This window comes from Podarcis muralis, chromosome 3 (assembly GCF_964188315.1).
Source record: "Podarcis muralis chromosome 3, rPodMur119.hap1.1, whole genome shotgun sequence".
Classification (NCBI taxonomy): Eukaryota; Metazoa; Chordata; class Lepidosauria; order Squamata; family Lacertidae; genus Podarcis; species Podarcis muralis.
The window spans coordinates 59,018,593-59,037,736 of NC_135657.1; the positions used below are offsets into that span (position 1 = coordinate 59,018,593).

Here is a 19,144-nt window from a genome sequence, read left to right on the forward strand (position 1 = left end):
CTGTGCCTCCCTCCAAAAGAGCCTATAAATAAACCTAAAATAACTTTACTCCCAAGCATAGATAGCAGGGATAAGGAACATCTGGTCCTCCAGGAGTTGTTGGACTCCCATTAGCCCCAGTCAGCCCAGCCAGTAGCCAGGGATGGTGGGAGTTGCGGTCTAACAACATCTGAAGGGCCACAGGTTTCCCATCTGTGATGGGCAGGACTGCAGCAACAGGGTGACATCTAATGATGTTTGAGTGTCCCCTTCTTCATCTCCTGTGCCCTCACCAAACCTGTCCCAGAGGGTCCCCCACCCTCCACAGCAGACTTTGGGGGTACGTGGTTGGCTATAGGGGGAAGAAATAAAGGTGAAGGACTGTTGCAGCAGCTGAAATACGTTCCGTTCACAGATGGCCATCACTGGACATCCCTCATTCCTATTGACTTCAGTATGTCTACTCTGAGTAGGAGTAGAAGCCCTTCACACGTTCAGGCAGACAAAAGGCATTTCTTCCATAAAAGGAGCTGCGAAAACACAGGGTGAGCAGGGGCAAGACAAAACTCAATACTATATGAAGTTTAATCAGTCTCGTTATTAAGATATCACTGTCAGTTTCTGCTGCTTTATAATTGTTATCATATTTATCATGGATGTCTAGAAACTGATGGTTTGTCTGGGTTGAAACAAGTGCCTTTACCCTTTCACATGTCCAAAACTTTCCATGGGGGGGGGAGTGGGGGGAACTGCTTTGTGAAAATAGGGTGAAACCTGTGCCCCCCCTCCACATTTTTATGAGCTTTCATATCTCTATGCAGGCACAACAAGAAGCATAAATATGAACAACAACTTAAACAAATGAAAGGCTTAGTGAACCAATATCGAAAACTTTATTGTAGCCTCATCAGTTCTTCCCTTTGTTTTTGTTTTTTTTTTAAATGATCTTTATTGGTTTTACAGATTTTACAAATTTCACAATTTTTTACAAATAAAGACACTTGCGGGACTGAAATAGACCTCATAATGTTTATTAAAAATCATTCGTTTTGGATTTAAGAACATTGAACAAATATATTACAACAATTGAAGAATGTATATTTAATGAAATTTTGAATAGTATTATTCCATAGTATTAAGGACACATAAAATGTAAACATGACAAATGCGTGAATATAAAGAAAATATAGATAAACCAGAAGGAGGGAGGGAAGTACAAACTTTTTTAGAGTTAAAGTATTATGGTTAAAAGGAATAAGGTATGTATTATGTATTGTGATGGTGAAATTTGTAAATTTAGTTTTTCCTTTTGCATACAATAAAGTGACACTCTTACAAGGCAGCTGTTTAAAAAAGCAAGTTGCTCCTTATAATTTAAACATTTGAAAGTCTGCAGGGCTCTCCATTCATATCCTGTATATGCAACGTGGCCTTTAATTACCTTGGCAGGTTTTGAGCACTGATAAAAGATTGTATTTTTTTAAAACCTCCCCCAAAAATGTCCAATGGTTGGCAGGCAATCCATTCCAGGGTTGTATTTGGGGCAAGACTAGCAGGAGAGCTTTCAGCTAAGGTCTCAGTTTAAACAGCAACTGTTAGGTTTTTAAAGAAAATGGCTTTGACACAAATGGGGAAAGAGCTCCGAGGACAATTAGAGTCCCAGAAGCAGCTGTTTTATTAATTTGCTTTGCCTTGTGTGTAGCCTTGGCTGCTGATTCTATCTACTTTTATCAATAAAGTACATCTAGAAATAGGACACTTCCCACTGAAATATATTCACTAACATGACTTTTGTTTTTAGGCTGATTTCAGAAAGACACACACACACATTTTTGTAGTGTGTGTAAAAAAGAGAGAAATGCCAAGAAATTTCAGCTAAGATCCAAAGAACCACAGAAATGTAAGAAATCAAGCAACAGATCTCTGTCCCGTAGGCCAAACTGCTTTGGAAACTGATGTAAGCTGCAGAAGCGGTTTTTGACAAGGCAGGCACCTTGGGTTTCCTGCACAAAGGAGAAGTCAATCTATCTTGGTTTTTGCAAATAAAAGGATTGATTGACTTCTCCTTTGTGAAGAAGAGCAATCATCACCAAAAAAGGCATTGTACAAATTATAGACTTTAAATCAAAACCCTTTACATCCTTTTCAGCAGGATAGCTCTATACTAGATGTTCACCTTGACAAGACATAGCACTAGGCATAACACACTTGTTTCTAGTTTTCTCAAGTGCCACCTTATACAGAGCTGTTTTATCGGTTACAAACTGACCAACACCAATCAAAAAACTAATGATCCTGTTGAGATCTGTCCTCCCAGAATAATACTTAAGCACTCTGTATATGCAAAGTCTTGGATAGTCAACTATGGTTCCATGTGCTTATCACAGGTTGCTGTTGCTCTGTACACACAGCTCTGTTGGAAAAACAGTCAATCTGCCAGTCTTACTGGAAGGAGAGCAAGGGAAACCAAATCCAGCCCCATTTTCTCCTACCAGAGAGCTGACATGTAGTGTCACTGATTTTCTAACTAGGTTTTCAGTGCGTAGTCTTTGACAGCTGAATTGTGCATTGCCCAGCACTCATAAAGTTCCTTGCTAGAGAGATTCAGGTAGAAATCTGCTTTTGCATGCATATGAACTCTAGCTTGATTGGAGCAAGTATTTTGGGGTTGGCCAAGGCTTTTCTTATCAAGGTTTCATTGGCAGCAAACCTTGTCAAATGTGGACATATTTGATTGCTGTATTTGATAACGATAGCCACAGGTATAGCAGTTGGCGTATGAAAGAGCTGGGTTCAAAATCTAAGCCAAAGGTGGTTAATGTGTGAGAAGAAGGGAGGCAAAAGGATTGTAATGTGCTTTGTACTGATGTAGTAGAAATTGACCTTAAAGATCTGAGAGTCTCTTTTTAAAAAATCAAGATGTAAAACTCCCATTTGAGAGAAAATATGTATCCTGTGTTTCCATAGAGATTTGGGATGTTTTTCTGCACTGTGCTACTCTTCCCATCCCCAACACACACACACACACACACACACACACACACACACACACACACCACTCTTCAGAATGTGTGATTAAATATATATGTGAGCAAGTACTGGTTTGCATCTCTGCAAACCTGACTGCTTGAAGTCTTAAGATTTAACCTTCCCTTCTCACACCAGGGAGACACCATGTGTTTAGCTTGGGAGAACAAAGTTCCTCCACTGCCTTCTGGCATAACAGCAGCTTGGTGGAGGAAGCCAAGAGACATCAGATCAACTCTTTTCTTTTAGATCTCTTTCCCAGAAAAATAGCTACTCCACTTTTACCCTGGCATACACCAGGCATGACTGTTAAACCCAGATGCATAAGGGGAAAATGGCAAATTAACTTTACTGCTAGCTCCAAATCCCCAATTGACATAGCATTGACCACCTTCCCATACACACTGCAATTTTCATCACTGGTGATACCTAGGAAAAACCCAAACTAGGAGCATTTTAACCTCTGGTCATGGAATTGTGTCTTTGTTAATTGACGCCCAAATGTTTCCATCTTATTCTTCTTAAACACAAGCTTAGATAAACGTAGCAGGGCTTTGTGATTAGGAGAGGGTATTCCATAATAGTCCAGGACAGAAGAAAATAGTTAAACTTACCAATGGCGCATTTATATAAGAGGACTCTGAATGCAATTTACTAATAATGCATTTAACAAGACTTTAAACAAAGTTCTACAGCTGATGTTTGGACTAAAAGGATAGCGTAATTGTTACCATAGAATAGGTTGCTGTTTCATGGTCAGCATAGGAATTTCTTAGTCCATATTCAGCAGAGAAAGGTAAACTGGCACATCTGTCCTATGGGAAAAGGCATAGTTCCTGCTCAGAGTGCAGATGCCTATCAGAGGAAAATCTAGCCACCATGTCAGAACCCACCTTTTATGTAAATATATCTAGAGCCCTTTACTTGCAGCCATTTAGCAGGGATAAATGTCATAATTTTAAAGGTTGGGAAGAAGCTGGCCCATTCCAGATAAGGAACTTTTAACTGGGTGTAAGACCCACATAAGGAAACCTATCTGAAGAACAATTAGCTGAATGAAGTTACACCTGCTTTCAAATCCATCAAGTTAGACAATTTATAACCATACTGGAAATTGCTCCTCAAGTGACTAGACCTCTCACGCTAATGGAAAGTTTAATTGCTCAAGCCACAAACCTTAGGAAAGTCTTGTTATTGGATAGACATGAAATATTGGAGGTGGAAATGCTAGGGTCATATGAGAGTCTGCAGAAAACATGGGAACAAGACCTACAAAGAAATGATGAGCACAATTGAAAAAGTCTCTGGAGAAAACTACCTTTTAAATCAGTATCAGCAAGGACTACAGAAAAATCTGTTAAAGTAGTATTCAAATGGTACCTCATTCTACATACACTTAATAACAGAATCCTCTTCCCCAGAGGGTCAAAAAGGTGTAGAGAATGAAGAACAATGTTCCATATGTGGTGGCCATGTGAAAAGGTCACAGTTTGGGGGAGATAAAATAACAAACCAGACAAGTACCCCAGATTCAAAGCTAGTTTTAATGATGGTTTTTGATGACAACTGTAAGGCATGAAGAGTTTATTGACTGCTGCCAGATTGGTAATAGTGAGATATTGGAAAGAATCATGTCCCAGTATGTTGGAGACATAGTATCAGGAATTGTGGAAGATTCAAAAGTTTACACAGAAGTTTAGAGCCATGCATAAGGGGAAAACTACAGATGATTCCCATACTATTTGGAGTAGCCGTGCAGCAAAGACTGAACACAACTGCAACCCACCCATCATGCATGGGAATCTATGGAAACACACATCTGCAAGTATTGAATGCTAATTCAAATATGTAATGATGATTGACTAAAAAAAAAACACAATTATATAATTCACTGGATGAAATAACACTAAGTTTGTGGCCTACAACATTGGTTTCCAGCTAAATTTTGTTTGAGGCTATCACTGAAGTTTTTCATGTAAAGTTGCTGTCAGGTTGCAGGTTGCCACATCTTCTGTTGCACTTAGCATTTTAAGTGTTCTTACTGAAGCAAACCTAGACCAATGGTTCCTTTTAGAGTCCTGAATGGTTGCTATATAATCATACATGAGGGAGATATTGCCAATTTTCTGAACAGGGTTGCAACCATTAAGCATGCTTTAATCCCAACTGCAACATTCGTGGGTATGGCAATGTGGATTCTAAGCCATTATATGTATGGGGAGAACATCTTCAAGAAAAAACGTGCCCCAATATTGTATCAGAAATCTGCCATGGAAAACTCGGTTCCTCCGCTAATAACAAACTGTTTGGACTAAACGCCATCTATGAGCTGTTGCAGGGACGCGGGTGGCGCTGTGGGTAAAACCTCAGTGCCTAGGACTTGCCGATCGAAAGGTCAGGGTTCGAATCCCCGTGGCGGGGTGCGCTCCCGTTGCTCGGTCCCAGCGCCTGCCAACCTAGCAGTTCGAAAGCACCCCCGGGTGCAAGTAGATAAATAGGTACCGCTTTATAGTGGGAAGGTAAACAGCGTTTCCGTGTGCTGCGCTGGCTCGCCAGGTGCAGCTTTGTCACGCTGGCCACGTGACCCGGAAGTGTCTCCGGACAGCGCTGGCCCCCGGCCTCTTAAGTGAGATGGGCGCACAACCCTAGAGTCGGACACGACTGGCCCGTACAAGCAGGGGTACCTTTACCTTTTTATGAGCTGTTGCAGCATACAAGAGCTCCGAAAGGTGCAAAAAGCACTAATACTGAGCCAGAGTGAACTCTACCATGCATAACAGGATTGCCACCTAGTGGACTGCTGCTGTGACAAGGAATCTCAAGATCTTAGCAATTCTGAACCATATAAGCTGTTTTTAGTCTAATTGATATCTCACATGCCTATTTTCTCTGACTGCTTGTAGCCAAAGAACAGTAATCAGTGCAAGTTTAAAATAAAGAAAAAGGTTGCCGACATTTCCACTAGTAAAAAAAAAGATTGCAGTGTTTTCAAGTTGTAAGAAATACATATCTTCCACACTTTAATTCAACACAGGTTTTAATATTGAACATATGCGTAATGGAACTTGCCAACTGACCAGATAAGTACAGTATTAGCTTGGCCTGGCCATCTGCGTTACCAGTAGTCCTTAGTGTTAACTTTTGGTAATTTTTAATCCTGAAGCTATATGTATTTATGCTGCTGGTAGTGGCAAATATTTATAGTGAGGGTTTTTTAAATAACTATTTTAAAACTGTGAGATGCTCTGATAGCATGGAGTACAAATATTTGTAATTTATATTATTCACGGCACTAGCCTTATTATGGAGCCCAACCAGTAAGTGACTCCCACAATACATATACCCCACTGTATGGAAAACATAATAGTCCCTAAAAAATATATATAAGTTGTTCATCACTGGTTTAGACTATATGTGCAATCATATGTAGATATTGCATTGATTTGTATGTGCCTAGTTTTTTCAAAAGGGTTAATCTTTGGATTGTAGAGGTTCTGCTTCTAAAATGCCCTGAGCACTTTTGCCAATCTGTTGAGAATATACAGATGAATATATAAGCCTGCCTATCCTCCCGTCCAGACTCATGCACCCAGCTGCAGTAAAGAGATAACAGTTCTTCCATGAAATCACAACATTGCTATTATTAAGTTTTGATCCCCGCCTATGCCAGAGAAGGAATAAGGCCTCAGTCCTATGCCCATATACTGGGAAGAAAATCCTGTTGAATTCAGCAGAGCTCTCTTCAAACACAACAAAAGAGTCACATGGCAAGTTAAAGATGAACACATTTATTACAGCATAAGCATTTATGGCTTAAGAGTCCTGATGTGTTATCTATCCTGAGCTGGCCCCAAAATTATATACAATGGACATATGGGTGTAATGAAGAAAAATGTAAACTGAAAAGGCAAATGGCAATGAAATGCAAAAAGTATGGGCTCTTATCACGACTTACTGCTGTTGGAAATGACCACTGTACTCATTCTGAATACATTTCAGTTTTTCACAGTCTGTATTTTTAAATTTTCCATTCCCATCTTTTTCTCTCTCTACACTTATGTTTATTCCTGCCAACTGAGGGTAACACTTCAGGCAGCTGAAGTGGTCTCTACTCCACAAAAGCTTATGCTAGAATAAATCTGTTATTATTTAAGGTGCCTCAAGATTCTACATTGTATTTGCTGCAACACACCATCTGTCTGGAACAATGATAGGAAACCTGTGACACTCCAGATGTTGTTGAACTACAACCCCCATAATTCTTGACTCTTGGCCATGCTGGCCGGGGTTGATGGGAGTTGAAGTCCAACAACATCTGGAGGGCCACAGATTCCCCTTCTCTTCTTTGGACATTTCTCAAAGTAAACATGGCAGAGCTGGTCTGTAGGCAGAGCAGGCTAAACATTAAGAACCGGCTTTTGATGAAGAGGGAAAGCACCAGGCAAGAGTCTAGAAAGAACCAAGATGTCAGTCAGGCCTGTTGAGAGAAATTAAAGGAGTGTAGTGGGACTTACTTGCATGTAAGCAGATATAGCAGGGGTGGGGAACCCTGATCTAGCTAGTGGGCTGGTGGGTGGTTACTTCAAGCCTGCTTTCTTCAGGGATCAGTTGCAGGATCAAGTTCCCCATGGGGAACTTGGTCATGCAGCTGATCTTGCTGCATCTCTAACTCGGTTTTTGGACTACAACTCCCATCATCCCTAGCTAGCAGGACCAGTGGTCAGGGATGATGGGAACTATGGTCCAAAAACAACTGGAGACCCAAGTTTGGAAAGTCCTTGTCTGGCTGCTCCACACCTAATGACACTTGACACCAGGTGTGGGACAAGTGGGCATGGCTTGGGGCAAGTGGCCATTTGGCCTTCTCCAAATTGGGAACTGTGCCAGGCCAAATTTGGCCAGTGGGCTGTAGGTCCCCGTCCCCCGTCCCCCCGGTATATAGGATTATAGCCAAAGTGTCTTGTCCTACTTCCTCAACCACTTCTCTGAAGCAGCACAGAACTGTATTTTCCACATTTCTGTCTTCAGCCATGACAGAAGCCTCTTTTGCCATTGAGTAGTATGTAAACAAAATAAATCCCTATTATGGGTATTGGAGCAACCCTCTCTTTTCTTTACAGGCAGTTCTGCTTTCTGTGCTGAACCTTCTGGTAGAATTCTGTTGACCAGTATTCTCATCATCCACAAAGCACTACTCCTGGAGGCAATGAAGTAGAGGAGCACAGAAAGGTTTATTTCAAAAACAATCCACTTTTGAGTTTAGTGAGTGAGTGAAGGAAGGGAAGGACCTTGCCACCCTTTTCTCCTTTCTTAAAAGTGTGTGAGCAGATGGGCGGCAGTGGTGGTGGTGGGGGCTGGCTAAAGAGTTCATAAAATCCTATCAGAAAGTCATCTTCACCTAGAACTCAGAAATTTTATAGCTTCTTTTTATGTCTTCCTCCGCTATGGGAGCTAATTTCCTGAGGAATTGCAGGCATTTCCAATTTGTTTGAAAGATCTAGAATCTGTGTGTACATGTTTGAATCAGGAGAGACAACACAGAGGACTGAAGTTAACTCATGCAACAGGTGACCTATGGGAAGGATGAGATTATATTATGGGTTTTGCTGTTGTTCATCTTAAACCGGGGTGTCAAAACAGAGCCGTTTCTTTGCTATAACAAGTGAATAATGCTTGCTTTCTTTTGTAGGCACAAGTCTCACCATATTGCTTATATGTAGAGAAAAGCAAAAAAAAATTAAAAAATCATGTGCATAACTGCTTTCTCTGTGGAAACTTTAATATTTTGAACAACCCACAGTAAAGAAGCACATCCAGCAGCGCAGTCTGATCTGCTAAATCTCATTATCAGCTGGTTGCACAATACCCCTCTTTGATGAAGATTGTTATACCTTCTCTGTTGGAAAAACTTGTTTTTCTGGTCTCTCTTCCTTCTGAACCAGCTGTTGTCTGTGTTTACTTGATCCTGCCCCATCTTCAAAAAAAGAAGTTGTCTAATTTTGATATTTGTGGTTGACAATCCATACCTTGTGGCATTAAAAGACAGACCTCTGAATGCCAGTTGCTGAGGAACACAAGTATACCACTTGTGGGCATCTCGTTGTCTACTGTGAGAACACATTACTAGATGGACAGATGCAGCAAGGTTCTTCTCGTGTTATATATTTGCATGACCTTAACCTTTAGGCCAAACACACGAGAGCTACTTTGGCAGGGAAACCACAAATCTCAACAAGTGGATCTGAGAGGGCTTGCTAATGGAAGCCGATACATCTTTGGGAGCCACCCATCCTTGCTGGAAAAGGCTCCTTGGATGTGTTTGCAAGTGGGCAGCTTCGCCAAGTCCTTCAGGATTATTTTCGTCACCACTCTCTTGATGTCACTGGTATTCACTTGGCCAATCAGGACGTGGGGTAGCTTCCTCATGCCAGTCGCCAACACCTGCTTTCTGACATCCTCAAAAATAACTGGCTGAGACTCCAGGTTCGTCATCAGCATGGACTGCAACTGGGTCTTTTCTCACTCAGGTTCAACCTCTCCAACGGCTCCTGGCATTGAAATGAATTCCCAGGTGATTATTTCCACCATTTCTCAAACCTACCTGGGGTCTGTGCTGGCATGGATGCATGGGAGGCCTGCATCTTCATAGTTGTGGTAAAAAAAAAGGTAAAGGACCCCTTTACCAGTCCAGTCACAGACAACTCTGGGATCGCGGAGTTCATCTTGCTTTACAGGCCAAGGGAGCTGGCATTTGTCCACAGACAGTTTTTCCAGGTCATGTGGCCAGCATGACTAAGCCGCTTCTGGCGAACCAGAGCAGCGCACAGAAACACCGTTTACCTTCCCGCCAGAGCAGTACCTATTTCTCTACTTGAACTTTTTGGCATGCTTTTGAACTGCTAGGTTGGCAGGAGCTAGGACTGAGCAACGGGAGCTCATCACGTTGTGCCGATCCGCAAGCCCAAGTGGTTCAGTGGTTTAGACCACAGCACCGCCCGCAACCCGCTAGTTGTGGTGGTAGGCAGTGGCATTGTACATCCAGTGATGCCGGTTGAGCACGTTGAGGTACAACTGGGTGAACATGCCTTTGCCTGGCCCCCCAACAGAAAAGGACCCACCTCCTCCCATCAGCATGTTCATGGTGGCAAAGGGGATAAAGCCCAAGTTTCCTGGCCAATCATGATGTGGGTCAACTCTGAGATGGGGGTGGGCCCCAAACTCACGCCTGACATGTCTGTCTCCAGCTTGAGGCTCCCTCCTATGTACTGGGCAACAGACCTGTCCAATGCTGAAGCTGTACCGCTTCTCCACATGGGCTCAGCCCAAAGGAGATAATTCCGGGCGCAGTGCACCAGCTGCTCATGCTCAGTCCCGACACCAGCCAACACCATCCTATTGGGTGTGTAGTGATTCCACATGTATGAATAGAGAACCTTCCTATCAATATTTTCTGTGTTCTCCGCCAGGCAGAATCTGTTCAATGCCACTGTGTTTTCACAGAAAGCCGCTACATGAATCATCTCTGTAAGTGGAAGCTCTCAGTTGGGCCTCATGTTCAGGTCCTCCAGCTCAAAGTGGACTGCCATGCACACCATCTCAATCTCCTCATCTGATAATCTGGGTTTTAGCAGTATGTCAGACAGCAGACAGACAACAGTGTCCAGGCCTTTGGCATCAGCTGAAATGACAGACATGGTGGTGTCCCTTGACACCTGACAATCATAGATGTCGCCATGCTGCTCCAAAGTGAGGAGGATCATGTCCTTACTGCCAAACTGAGCTGTAGAAGAAAAGGCAAGCTTTTTGAGAAAGCGTGAAATGCCACTGGTATGTTTTGCTTCATATCTTGAGCCTTAATTTATAAGAATCCCAACTGTGCAGAACTGTCCAAATATGTTCTGAGAAGCCACCTGCATCCTGTTCACCAGGGTGGTCACTTTGGTTTCAAAGTTCTCTTGGCCATCAATGGTGGCAAAGACTGGCTTTGGCACTCCAGGGAGAGGAGCTGCCAGGGGAATGCTGGGATAGCTTCCACCACTGTGTATGTCCTGTATGCAACTAGTCCAAACCTCCGTGCGGAGCTCCAGATGCCCTGACCGACCACCTTGGCCGCCATATTGGTTTCTCCTCACGGCAAGAGTGGAGAGGTGTGAGTCACGCAAGACAAATGTGGATTGGCCAGTTGAGGATTGTGTGGATTGGCCAGTGGCTGGCTTAAGGGGCAGAGCTGAAGTCAGCTGATTCAAGATAGGAGGGAGGAGGTGAGAGTAAAAAGGAAGGGAGAATAAAGTCCCCACTTGACACTTCCGAATCTCTTTCTACAGCTTTTCTAATTTCCAGTAGCAGATCTTTCCCAAATCACATGCAAGTTAATGGGATGCTAAAAGGACTAGATTGGCTGCCAAGTAATCCCTTCTAGAATACTTCACTCCTAAGGGAAGCATACTTTGAGCCTTCTTTAAAGCTCCATCAGTGTGGAGTAGCTGTAGTTAGGAAAATTGGATAGATTCTTCTCCCACTCACTAGAAGCAAGGCTCCATTCCATTCTCTATTACATTTGTACAATTACTATACGACTGTTGTTGGTTCAGGGTTAGCAGCATGGTACAGGAAGGTGTGGGGAGTTGCTCTCATTGCATCAGAGTTATAATAGTGCACTTGCACCCCAGAATAATTTCTGCTGGGAAGGTCTGGTGGCACAATTTACTCATGCTCAAGTTCAGATGAACTAACAGCCTTGGGGTCGGAAAGCAATTTTCTCCAGGTCACACTGGGTGGCAGAGGGATGCCTCCTTCTGTAGCCTTTGGCTTGATTAATTGGGGGTTATCTGCACTCTGGAGGAAGCTTACTTTGCAAAAGCTGGCAGTGAAAAGAAGCAGAACCAAATATTTTTTAGTCAAAGCCTTGTTGTCGGCAGGGGTGGGTGGGATCTCTAGGTTTTCTTTTTCAGCACATGTGCTAAAAATGTGTTTTAGGAGATGAGACTGACAGGCAGAGAGCCCATGAAAATTCAAGCCTGAGACCAATCCCCTTTCTCAAAGCAGTCATCCTCCAGTGCAGCTAGGAGAAAGAGAGAGAGAAGTTGGCTAGCCTTTGAGAAAATAACTTGCTTTCAATGGGGAATTTCTAGAATACAACAGTTGGAAAGGAGGACCTGCCTCATTCTCCATAAGCGCCAAATTTGGCTAGCATCTGTGTCAAACAGCAGAAAGAACATGCTGTATTGGAGGAGAATAAACAGTGTTTATGCTAATTTCCTATCCGAATTGTTTTGTATCTGACAGAACCCATTAGTCTGAAGAATGAGATAAAGACAGATAATAACAAACTGAGCCAATCACTAGTTGCCTAATCCAATAAAAGTCACCTCCGTCTCCCTTTCAGAATTTTCACTACCAAGCAAAACAAATGCAGTCACTGCACTCCCCGGCAGACTGCACAGATTAATGTCCTGTACTGGGAGTGATGGAGAAATGATTCCTTCATTGGCTATAATAATGAGCCATAAGCAATAAACATATTATAAAAACTGGACCCACCCAGCACAAAGAACAGCCTGCTTCATTTCCTCCAAACCAATAAATTTCCAATAAACTTACATTTTCCCCTGCGTGAAATGGAAGAGCCACAGGACTGAGTTTTAGTGGATCTAACCATGTTGCATCCTGTTTGTCTTTTCTGGCATTTCCCTCCTTAGCTACACCCCTTGCTAAGCACACCTGCCAACTGTGGTCCTATTCGTGTGACATAGTCATCACTTCATGACTGGAATGACTTGCATTTGTGAAAGAGCCATCACAAATTAACCAGCACAGATTGAGGTTTCATATCACAGCAGAAAAATAGTATTTCCTACACTGAGGTAGGTTCACATGTTGAGATGCAAACTGAGTGTTGAGTAATTAGTTGGTGTGCATGATGTGTGAACTGATAAACCAGTGGCTTCTATTTGAAGAGCATACTGAACTGTTTTCAGCCTCATATTTCAGGACAGAACAAACTAGACAATATATTCTCTCACACAGGGAGAGTACCTGCATAGGGCTAGTACCTGTGTTGTAGTATTTATGCCTACATCATATTTTCATTTCTGCTTTATCTTATTAATTCTGATCCCTATGGCATGTAGCTTGGTTCCCTTGTTTGAGTCAGAGATATTTGCTTAGCAGGAACCATTCTGGGTTATGTTTACTTTCTGCTTGTGTGGTATACCATGGTCTGGATAGTGTTGGGCATTAGTGGTTTTAAGTTGGCACTTGGACTTCTGAACTCCATTTCAAATGGACGGACAGAACTTGCTTCAAAATGGTCTCATGTCCTCTAGAGATATTCACACCCCACAAAGGTGTGTTTATATGATGGAGTCAACTTGGCTTAACAGTAAATCTTCTACGTCAGGGAACCCTAGTTTTGAGAGGAGGGTTAGGAAAGAATTTTCATGGTCCTCATCAAGCATTCCCAGGAATTATTTTTATAGAAAGCAATGCTATTAAGCCAGTACAAAACCAATAATGTCTGTAGGGCAGACTGGCATGCAGGCTTGGTGTGTGTGTGTGAGAGAGGAGGGTATTTTAGATCAGCCACAACCAATAGAGCAGACATGGTTGTGATATCCAAGGTTGTTCAATAATGAACATAAGCAAAATCCCTACACCATTCTAACTTCTGGGGGTGAGATGGGGAGAGAATATCAGTTACAGAAATGTGAATGTGTGAAACTGAGGAAATCAGATGAAATTGTAGAAGGCAGAACAAGGTAGGTGCGCCAGTGCTAATGTTTTATGGAAAGAGACAGCAAGTCTTTAAGAGCTATAGGTTCCTCGAAGATCTTTCCATCCTGACAATGCAATAATGGGAAAAGACACATCCTCTTTCCAGAACAATTGTAGCAGTGCTGACTGGGCATCAAGGATTTCCAAGTGCTCACAGAAAACTCCTAGGCTAGTAAGCGTCATTCCACTAAATGCTGAATTTCCTTTCAATTTTAGGTATTAGAATAGACTACTTTGCTTGATTGAGAAGTTCTAGGAACTGGTTTGGTTCCAGTTATGAAGGCAAGTGAAAATAATAAAATAAATAATTTTTTAAATTTCAAATACTTGTTTCCCAAAGATGGTCCAGAAAGACAGCTTTCCCTTTTCAAGGCAAAATAGGTCCAATATTGCAGTATAATTCATTCCTCTTGTATGCAATAATGACAGAGGAACATACAAGGCATTCCTGGGCCTCTAGATAACACAAAATAGGGACAACTATTTTTCAGGCACAGGTACCAGAGAATAGGGATTGTCCCAATATATTTATATCCATGTCCTCATTTGCCCCTGTCCAAATATGGAGCACAGGGAGCCCATCTGGAGCTGGTTTGAGATCTCCCTGTGCTGGTTCTGCCTTTGGTTGTGTCTTAGACAGCTTGTGTTCAAGAGTAAGTCATAAACACCATCTTCTAATGGTCCCGTGGGCAGTGTTTTGACAAACATCTCCCTCCTACTCAGGGACAACACAGCTCATGCAGCTGCTCCTCTTGCCTCTGGTCTTCTGCTTTTGTCTTTGCCTTTTAATAAAATACTTATCTGGATTGTTCCCCTTTGCATTTCCCTTGCTATTTGTATAATGAGGGCAGACACTCGGGAAATATCTCCTTGCCTAAGGAGAGCTCTGTATTCCCCAGAAAATGAGACAGTCTATTGCGGCTTAATGTCCCAGGAGGCATATTCTTTTTGTAAATGCCTTCAACAGTCACCATCAACATTGCTCTGCCATGCGCTTCTCCACTTTATTTAATATGCAGAGCTTACCACAGCTGGTTGTGTGCTTTAATTAACACCAGCTGATTTTGATCCTAATATACTAATGAAACAATGCCTTTTTTAAAAAAAAGCTTTTGAAGTTCACATTTTACCATATCTATCTAAGTTTGGAACCAGCTATTGTAGTTCCGTTTAGCAAAGTACACTGAGTTAGTTCAAAAATCTCTGAACTACACCTGAAAGTAGTTCCTATAATTTCCAGGTGAACTATATATGAATTAAGTTCATTCTGGGGTAGAACGTTGATTGATTTTTAGTTCATCTTCAAATTCATTCACTTACTGTACATGTGTTGTTTACTCTTTAGACTCTTTTGGCCTTTAAAAATTATAATTGTTGGGGGAACTTAATTAAACAGTTCACATTCCACTGTGTGTATGTTTTGATGTTTCCTCAGGCTTTTTAAGAATATTTTAAACTTCAACACAGCAGCTTGTAACATTCTGAATGCTGGGGGGAAATGCCAATGATCTTTTGGATGAACTGTGAACTAAACATGTTCATTTTGCAAAGGGGTGAATATGAACTAGAATTAGTTCCTTCTTTGATACCTTGAACTAGAACTATGTAGTTATTTTTAAAAATGAACTTTCCAAGCTCTGGGCATAACTGACTGAACTGTTCAGAAAGGTAAAAAAGTTAATGTACTTTCCATGAGCTTAAAACTGGAAATTTAGTATCTACATAGGCCCATTACTAGAAAATATTGAAAAGGTAACATTCACACAAATAAATGGAAGAAAGAATGCCCTCAAATGGTTTTGATATTTTCGCATTACCTAGACAGCTAAAACTTTGTACACATTTACCTCATAATAGTTGATGTGTTTGTTCTTCAGTGAGATCAGCAAAGGTATTTTCATATTAGCTCGACAGCTGAAAACACTTAATGGTCTATCTCATGGGCTTACCTCATAATAAAAGTCAACACTCTAGTATAAAGCCATCCAAGTCGACTTTGATAACAGCCAGAAATGAGTATCCAGTTAGAATTACACAGAAACATGGCTTCAAGCCAGATATGCACGCACACACAGTGATAGGCTCTGCACAGTGTCCATGGTTGAACACTGCGAGGCAAAGCAGTGGCTCACAGGTTAAGAACACCTGCTCTAAGGCAAGCACAGGGTACAACTTCCAGCATTCATGCTAGCCAGGGCCACACACACACACACACACACACACACACCAGGAGGCTTATTTTGATCAGAATCGAGTACACACTTCTGGTAAATGAGCCACCATAGAAGCAAGAGGGCTGTGAAAATTTGGGTCCAGGGCCTTTCAGATTCATCTACCCATGCACTATCTGAAACCAATGGGGTGCATTTGTTGCCATATGTGATTTTTTTCAGTTCTCCTACCTCACTGTTCATTCTCCTTGCTGTTCCCAGAGTGTATGAAACCACTTTGAAGTCAACTGTATGCCTATGCAGAGGGGGCTGCAGCTGATGGATCTCTGATCTTGCAATATTTTGTAATCTTTCTAGAGGGCTCCCTCCCCCACTCCAGTCCTTTAAGGTTTTTTTCTTTCTTTTTCTATTTAGTTTTAGGTCCTGTGATTTAAAGCAGCTTTGTCAAGGGTTGGGCCAATATGTAGTAACCATGGAAATCTAGACAATATGAAAGTGGCAAAGAGCCACTGTCTCTTTATCCTCCCTATAAGTCCTGTGTCAAATGGAACTCAGCCAGCCCAGAGCTAATCAAGGAGTCAGAGAGTTTCCCAAAACCAAAGAGTTTCAATAGTGAGGTATGCAGAGGGTGAACCGAGGACACATTTTGCAGCTGAACTTCTGAGTTTCGTAGGCTTCTTTCGTTTATTTAATTTTTGGGTCAGTTTAAGCCAGATTCTGGATGTTAATGTTGTTGTTTTGTGTGTGAAGTATGTGCTCTGTGTGCCAGACCACATGCCCTGGAACCAGTAACTCATAAAAATGTCTTCCATTTTAAAGGTAATGTCAGTTATTCTGTAAATGGTGATGCTTAAAAGAGCTTCAGGCTGCTGCTATTACCTCAGAGAAGGTAAAGATGATGAGGACTGATCCTGGATAACCACATATCATAGGGTGAAACAACTTGATAGGCAGTTTTTAGTTATTTCTCTGGCCACCTGCAATCCTTTCACCACCTGCTCCTTGAAATCCACATCCCCAAGGCTTAGGAATTTCTTTTCCTAATTCAGTAGCTGAACAGACCTTGCCTTAACTTCCTTCACAATGTAGGGCTTTCCCCCCCTTTGCAGTTCAACTGTTAGCTTTAACTACCCTCAAGTTCTTCCCCTTAAAACAATTTCTCCCTGGTTTCCACGACAACTGCTCAGGCTTTTTGGTTATTCATATTATTCTGTCAGGCTAGCATTTGAATATTTTAAGCTATCAGTCAGAAGCATCATGGGAAATGAAACATTTAAACCTTTATATCCCTATTAAGAGCTTTCCAGATGATAATGCTTCCCCATTCCTGTAGCACAAAATATCTATTAGCCCATGTCCAGCACCAGGGGGGTGACAACTCCTGTGGGGTGGGGATTCCTAAGTCTTGCTGAAGGGGGAGAGCTGCTCTTGTGTCAACCATCTTTGGGGAGAGAGGGATGAGAAACACCCCAAAACATTGGAGACAATTGGAAGCTGCAGAGCCAAGACAAACTAAAAAATAAGGTGCGAGACTGGTTACACTATGCTCAAATTCAAGAGGTTTTTAAGATGGATAAAAAAGTTGGTTTCCAAGTGGAAAAATCGAAATTGGAGACAGAACTACTAGAACCAAAAACTAAGATACTATCGAGAATGTATAACTTGCTGCTTAAGTGGAATACACAGGATGAGACAGTTAAATCTGCCATGATAAAATGGGCACAGGATGTGGGACATAACATTATGTTTGAAGACTGGGAAAGGTTATGGAACACCGGAATAAAATTCACGGCATGTACTGCCCTGAAAGAAAATATTATGAAAATGATATACCGGTGGTACATGACCCCAGTCAAGCTAGCTAAGATATATCACCTGTCTGATAATAAATGCTGGAAATGTAAGGAGGCAGAAGGGACATTTTTTCATCTCTGGTGGACCTGCCCAAAAGTGAAGGCCTTCTGGGAAATGATTTATAATGAATTGAAAAAGGTATTTAGGTATACCTTCCCTAAGAAACCAGAGGCCTTCCTGCTGGGCATGGTAGACCAGAAAGTGTCAAAGAAAGATAGAACTTTGTTTATGTATGCTAGCACAGCAGCAAGAATACTCATCGCAAAGAACTGGAAGACACAAGATTTACCCACGTTGGAGGAATGGCAGACGCAGTTGATGGACTACATGGAACTAGCTGAAATGACTGGCAGAATCCGAGATTTGGATGAAGAATCAGTTGAGGGGGATTGGAAAAAATTTAAAGACTATTTGCAAAAATATTATAAGTTGTATGAATCTTAAGATAGTGCATGTTATTGGAAATGTTATGCTTTAGCAAATATGATTAAGCAAATGGTAAAATAAGTGACAAATGAGAAAAGAAGATAAGTGAACCAAACATATTATGTTTATTTTAAAGGTATCAAAATTGAGATACAATATATTGAATACGGAGACATAATAATTGAAAGTTGTAACAAGGTTTGAAATAAGGCAACAAATTGCTGATATTGTTATTACAAAGAACGCAGATCTGGAAGGTGTGGGGAAGTCCAATGGGGATTTACGGAAAGTGGAATGTTTATATATCTATAACCTTATTAAGGTTTTTTCTTTTTCTTTTGTTAAAAAAAAAAATCAAAAAAATTGTTTCTTGTACTTGGTTTCTTTTGTACTATTTGGAATGTACAAAACTATGAAAAGAAACGCAATAAAAAATATTTTTTAAAAAAATAAAAAATAAAAAAAAGAGAGAAACACCCCAAAACATTCAAAGGTTTGTGCTCCAGCACTAGAGAGAGTGCCAGAACACAGAACAAAAATGAAAGATTTAGGAAATGGAGGGGCATTGTTGTAAAGAGAGATGGAAGCCTTTCTTGTGTTCAGCACTTTCTGATTTTTAAAAGGCAACATGAACACTGCTAATGCTGGATGATAAAAGATCCTCCCCCCCCCTAATAAAACCACAGTACTGTTTGGTGACTTTTAGGAGGGGCTGGGAGGCGAGGTCCAAGCTTCCATCCAAATGGCCCGCCACTTCTCTTTTTATTTGTTTTATTTGCTTTTCGTCCAAATTTCTATAGTGGTTTAAAACATTTAAGGCAACAACAAAAAGCTCTAAAAATGATAACATAAACCAAAAACAACAGTGCAGCAATCCTAATAAAAACAGGGTCAGCACAACGGTTCATTCCCCA

The 19,144-nt window shown here is 41.5% G+C and overlaps 1 protein-coding gene and 1 pseudogene across 2 annotated transcripts in view; one reads left to right on the forward strand and one right to left on the reverse strand.

Moving 5' to 3' along the window:
- Nucleotides 1–19,144, forward strand: part of ADAT2 (adenosine deaminase tRNA specific 2) — a 35,861-nt gene that overhangs the window by 11,752 nt on the left and 4,965 nt on the right. The gene's annotated exons all lie outside the window — the stretch shown is intronic.
- LOC144327256 (mitochondrial-processing peptidase subunit alpha pseudogene) lies at nt 854–17,423 on the reverse strand (annotated as a pseudogene).